Raw genomic sequence first — 6,477 nt, forward strand, 5'->3', positions numbered from 1 at the left:
AGTAAGCTTAGGGTGGTTGGTTTGTGGTGAAACTGGCAACACACCATTACTTCACTAGATCTAAGGGAGCGGTAGTAATGGCCAACGATGATGAGATCGAGTTGATCAGTGACGATCCACAAGGTCAATCAGTTGAACAAGAGTCAGAGGAAATAAGAAAATTGAGACAACAATTGTCTGATGTGTATCAAGCTTGGGTGTCTGGTCAGCCTCCACCCCGTGGTCCCTCAGAGGGAACTTCCACCGTACCCCTGGTCACTCAACCACCGCCTCATGCAACGAGCGACCACATCCTACCACCAGGGTATGTGCCAAACTACAGCCTCCACGTTGCTCCCGGTACCTCTAATGTGCGACCTCCAGTCGCACCGGTCAGGAACACTCCTCTAGTCGTGTCTGGCGCACCGGCATACACAATCCCGCCTCCACATCCTGTGACGAGGCCAATCAACGAGCCACCATCTCACGCTTATGATGGCCAATACTACTCTCCAAACATGGCTTTCGGGGTTTCGGCTCCATATAATCAGACTCCTCAGTACGAGTCACCAGTGGAAAATGAAAAGCCTGCCAAGACGGTTGAGTCGGATGAGATGGCCAGGAAAATGAAAAGTCTTGAACAGAACATAAAGAACATGCAAGGACTAGGGGGTCACAAAAGTGTTTCGTTCAGTGATTTATGCATGTTCCCTCACATCCATTTGCCACCAGGGTTCAAGACCCCAAAATTCGAGAAATATGATGGGCACGGCGACCCTATTGCCCATTTGAAAAGGTACTGCAACCAACTGAGGGGTGCAGGTGGAAAAGAAGAATTGCTGATGGCTTATTTTGGAGAAAGTCTTGTGGGAGTAGCCTCTGAATGGTTCATTGACCAAGATATCTCTCACTGGCATGTCTGGGATGACATGGCCCAAGCCTTCGTCAAACAATTTCAATACAACATAGATATTGCACCGGATCGCAATTCCCTGTCCAATATGAAGAAAAAGCCGACTGAAAGCTTTAGGGAGTACGCAATCAAGTGGAGGGAGCAAGCAGCTAGAGTCAAGCCACCCATGGATAACCACGAGTTGATTACTGTTTTTCTGGAGGCCCAAGAGCCTGGTTACTTTCAGAACATGATGTCCGCAATGGGTAGACCTTTTGCAGAAGCGATCAAAATAGGAGAAATGGTCGAAAATGGCCTCAAGACTGGCAGAATTGTAAGTCAAGCTGCTCTCAAAGCCACCACCCAGGCTATCCAAAATGGGTCGGGAAGTTTGGCAAATAGAAAGAAAAGAGATGAAGGGTCCATGATGACTTCGGGATCCAGGGAAGTTCAAAGAGGGGCATCGCACCCTTATGTGCAAGCTCAGCAGGGGCACTCCATCTACCCTCAACATTACTATCCCCCGCCAATTCCTCAGTACTCTTTGGGACCGCCACAATACACAGTGTTTAATGCTCAATCATATGCTCGTCCTCCTAATCAACAGGTACGGGCACCAGCTCCAAGATTACCCCGACCTCAGCAGCAAAATTTTCGGGCACCCTACAACGCTCGTCCTAGGCAGGATTATGGTCGAGAGCAGAGGCCAGTGGAAAAATTTACTCCATTGGCGGAATCATACTCTAGTCTGTTCCAAAAGTTGAAGCAGATAGGAGTGATTGGACCCATCGCTCCCCACCATATGCATCCCGATTCACATGGATTTCAAGCAAACGCTAGATGTGAATATCATTCAGGTGCTCCGGGGCATAGCACTGATGATTGTTGGACCTTGAAAAGAGCTGTAGAAAGACTCATTGTTGAAAAATTGATTGTAGTCACGAATAGTGAGGACCCTCCTAATGTGACCAATAACCCGTTACCAGTACACAATGATGTTCATTTTGTGGGAATGATTGGCCGAGATCATGAATACAAGCCGGTTGGTCGAGCAGAAATGACAGTGGTAACAATTCAAGAGGGAACCAAACTGGAAGTAAATCCAAGCCTAGATGCACCGTTGATTGTGAAAGGTGCTCAGGGCTCAGAAGGGGTAATTTTATATGTTCCAAAAATCTCGAGGTTGGAGGTTCGCTCCAATGCTCAAAGCCCAAAGTTATACGTCCTTGGAGGTCACCCCATCACCAATCATAATCAAGCCTGCCACACAACCCCGTATAACAAATACGAAAACCATCCCTTGGAACTACAACAAAACTGTAGTAACCTACAAAGGTAAGGAAATCATAGAAGAAGTGGGGGAAATTGGAGGTTTGACTCGATCAGGAAGGTGTTACTCTCCAGAAGAGTTGAGGAAGGCTAAGCAAATCAGAGAAGGCCAAATGCCAATAAAGAAACCGGTCACTGAAGAAGAGGCGGAGGAGTTTTTGAAAAAGATGAAAGTTCACGATTACTCAATCATTGACCAGCTGAGAAAGACTCCTGCCCAAATCTCTCTATTATCTCTGCTTATACACTCAGGAGAGCATGCCCGTGTACTAATCAAAATCCTGAACGAGGCACATGTCTCAGAAAATACCACTGTGAATCAATTAGAGAAGATGGCCAATAGATTTTTTGAGGTGAACAGAATTTCCTTTACTGATGATGAACTTCCTGAGGAGGGAGCCGGTCACAATAGGGCTTTGCACTTGACTGTCAAATGCGAGGGGCATTATGTGAAGCGAGTTATGGTTGATGGAGGCTCGAGTGTAGATGTATGCCCCCTTTCTACCTTGAAAAGAATGAAGATCAATACAGACAGGATCCGACCCAGCAATGTTCTCATCCGGGCTTTTGATGGCTCAGCGAGGGATACCATTGGGGAGATCGACCTGACCATGACGATTGGGCCTGTTGATTTTGAAATTGTCTTCCAAGTATTGGACATGAAAACTTCTTATAACTTGCTTCTTGGAAGGCCATGGATCCATACAGCCCGAGCTGTGCCATCCACTTTGCATCAGATGCTCAAATTCGAGCACAACATGCAAGAAATTATTGTTCACGGAGAAGACGAGTCATCCATTTATAAAGACCCGTTAATCCCATGTATTGAGGCCAAGGAAGGATGTGAGTCCATTGTCTATCAGGCTTTCGAAGTGGTTGTTGTGGACCATGTTGAGGAAGGAAAACCCATTCTACATCCGCGTCTCTCTGCCACATCTGTAATGGTGGCTGCACTTATGATGAGACAAGGTTATGAGCCAGGAAAAGGTTTGGGGGCATCATTGCAAGGAATTTCAGAACCCATTTCTCCGTTCAGTAACAGGGGTACTTTTGGTTTAGGCTTCAGGCCAACACAAGCAGACAAAGACAAAGCCAAGCACTGCAAGAAGCAAGGGTGGGTCTTGCAGCAACCTATCCCTCACATTTTCCACACTTTTGTCAAGCCACGATTCAAATATGGTGAAAATTCCGAGGCGCATGCAAACATTGATGAAATTTGCCAAGACCTCAGGCAGATGTTTTTTGAAGTGAACATGATCCATGCGGGAGAAGGCACTAGTCGTGCCGATATGCAACTAATTGGCCCAGAAACCATGCTCAATAACTGGGAAGCAACTCCTCTCCCCATAAGGAAGGAGTTTTGGTAGTTGACTTTTGCAGCTTCTTTCTTTTGTACTTTGGGTTACTTCCAGGGTTGTAATCCGAATATCTTAGTATGATTGTTTTATTTTGATGTTAACCCTCCTATCCTTTCGAATTCAATGAAATGCAGTTCAGTTTCGTGTTAAATTTTGTATATTTTCCTTTTCCTAATTCCTGCCATTTTTATTTCCATTTCAGTGTTGTTAATGCCGGCTTTAATAACATGACATGCATGCGGAATTCACGCCCAGATCTCAAAAGGCTGTCTAAATTCGAAATAATGCATCAAGAGGTCGAATATGATGAAGATAAGGTCTTTGATGAAATAAAAAGAGAGTTGGAACAATTTGAAAACAAGCCTAGGCCCAACCTCAATGAAACTGAGCCAATCAATATCGGAGGTCATGAAGAAGTTAGAGAAACAAAGATAAGCATTCACACTGAACAAAAAACCAAAGATGCCTTGATTCAACTTTTATTTGAGTATAGAGATGTGTTTGCCTGGTCTTATGATGATATGCCTGGTTTAAGCGTCGATTTAGTGGTTCATAAACTTCCCACGTATCCTGATTTTCCACCAGTCCAACAGAAGCAGCGAAAATTTAAAACGGACATGAGTGATAAAATCAAAGAGGAAATAATGAAGCAGTTGAGCGCCAATGTTGTCAGAGCTGTACGATACACCACCTGGGTGGCAAATGTTGTGCCCGTGCCAAAGAAAGATGGAAAAACTAGAGTCTGTGTTGACTACAGAGACCTGAACAAAGCAAGCCCGAAGGATAATTTTCCTTTGCCGAACATCCATATTCTTGTAGATAATTGCGCAAAGCATGAGATACAGTCGTTCGTGGATTGCTATGCTGGGTACCACCAGATTCTAATGGATGAGGGTGATGCAGAAAAGACCGCTTTCACCACTCCATGGGGTACCTATTGTTACAGGGTCATGCCATTCGGTTTAAAGAATGCAGGGGCAACTTACATGAGGGCCATGACCACCATTTTTCACGACATGATGCACAAAGAGATTGAAGTATATGTCGATGATGTCATCATAAAATCAAAGACACAGGCTGACCACGTGAATGATTTGGAAAAGTTCTTCAAACGGCTTCGAAGGTATGACCTTAAGCTCAATCCAGCCAAATGTGCGTTTGGGGTTCCATCTGGGAAACTCCTCGGTTTTATAGTCAGTCGGAGAGGCATCGAATTGGATCCATCTAAGATAAAGTCCATTCGAGATCTGCCACTCCCGAAGAACAAAAAGGAGGTCATGAGTTTGCTCGGAAGGTTGAACTACATCAGTAGGTTCATCGCTCAGCTCACAACCACGTGCGAGCCCATCTTTAAGTTGCTGAAAAAGAATGCTGCAATCAAGTGGACAGACGATTGCCAAAATGCTTTTGACAGGATCAAAGATTATCTATCAAAACCCCCTGTACTGGTCCCACCTGAACCTGGTAGACCTTTGTTTTTATATCTATCGGTGATGGATAATTCTTTTGGATGCGTTCTGGGGCAACATGATGCGACATGCAAAAAGGAACAAGCAATATATTATTTGAGCAAGAAGTTCACAAATTATGAGGTTAAGTATACCCTTTTAGAAAGGACATGTTGTGCTTTGACTTGGGTCGCTCAGAAGTTGAGACATTATCTCTTGGCCTATACTACTTACCTCATATCCAGAATGGATCCTCTGAAGTATATTTTCCAAAAGCCAATGCCCACCGGCAGGCTCGCAAAATGGCAAATCCTACTTACAGAGTTCGACATCGTCTATGTCACTCGCACTGCAATGAAAGCACAGGCTTTGGCCGATCATTTGGCAGAGAATCCAGTTGATGATGAGTACAAGCCACTTACCACATACTTCCCAGACGAAGAGGTCAACTCAATAGAGGAAGTAGTTCCAGACGACAACCCTCTATGGAAAATGTATTTTGATGGAGCTGTCAATATCAAAGGAGTTGGGATCGGGGCAATCCTCATCTCACCTATTGGACAGTATTACCCTGCAACAGCCCGACTTCGGTTCTTCTGTACCAATAATACGGCAGAATACGAAGCATGTATCATGGGTTTGAAAATGGCCCTCGATCTGGATGTGCACGAACTATTGGTTATGGGAGATTCTGACTTGCTTATCCGGCAAGCCCAAGGTGAATGGGAGACTCGAGACATCAAGCTTATTCCATACAGACAATGTGTACAAGATTTGAGCAAAAGATTCAAATCCATCGAGTTCAGGTACATTCCCAGGTTTCACAACGAGCTAGCAGATGCTTTGGCTACTTTAGCCTCGATGCTCCCTTATCCGGGAAACACCCATATCGATCCACTAGAAATCCAAATTCGGAATCAACACGGTTACTGCAATACAATTGAGACAGAACCAGATGGTGAACCATGGTATCATGACATAAAACGATTCCTGAAAATGAGAGAATACCCAGAGCACGCTAAGGGAGATCAAAAAAGAACTATAAGGAGGCTCGCCAACGGTTTCTTCCTGAGTGGGGAAATTTTGTACAAAAGGACCCCAGATTTGAACTTGTTGAGATGTGTAGATACAACAGAAGCTAAGCGGATCATGAGTGAAGTACATTCGGGGGTATGCGGACCTCACATGAATGGATATGTTTTGGCGAAGAAGATTCTGCGGGCAGGGTATTATTGGCTTACAATGGAGCGAGATTGCTTCAGTTTTGTTCGCAAGTGTCACCAATGCCAGATTCATGGTGACCTGATCCACTCGCCACCTTCAGAGTTGCATCCCATGTCCTCTCCTTGGCCTTTCGTTGCTTGGGGAATGGATGTTATTGGGACAATTGAGCCAAAGGCTTCAAATGGGCATAGATTCATTTTGGTTGCAATTGATTACTTCACCAAGTGGGTGGAAGCCGTCACTTTCA

The sequence above is a fragment of the Nicotiana tabacum genome, chromosome 23 (assembly GCF_000715075.1).
Source record: "Nicotiana tabacum cultivar K326 chromosome 23, ASM71507v2, whole genome shotgun sequence".
NCBI lineage: Eukaryota > Viridiplantae > Streptophyta > Magnoliopsida > Solanales > Solanaceae > Nicotiana > Nicotiana tabacum.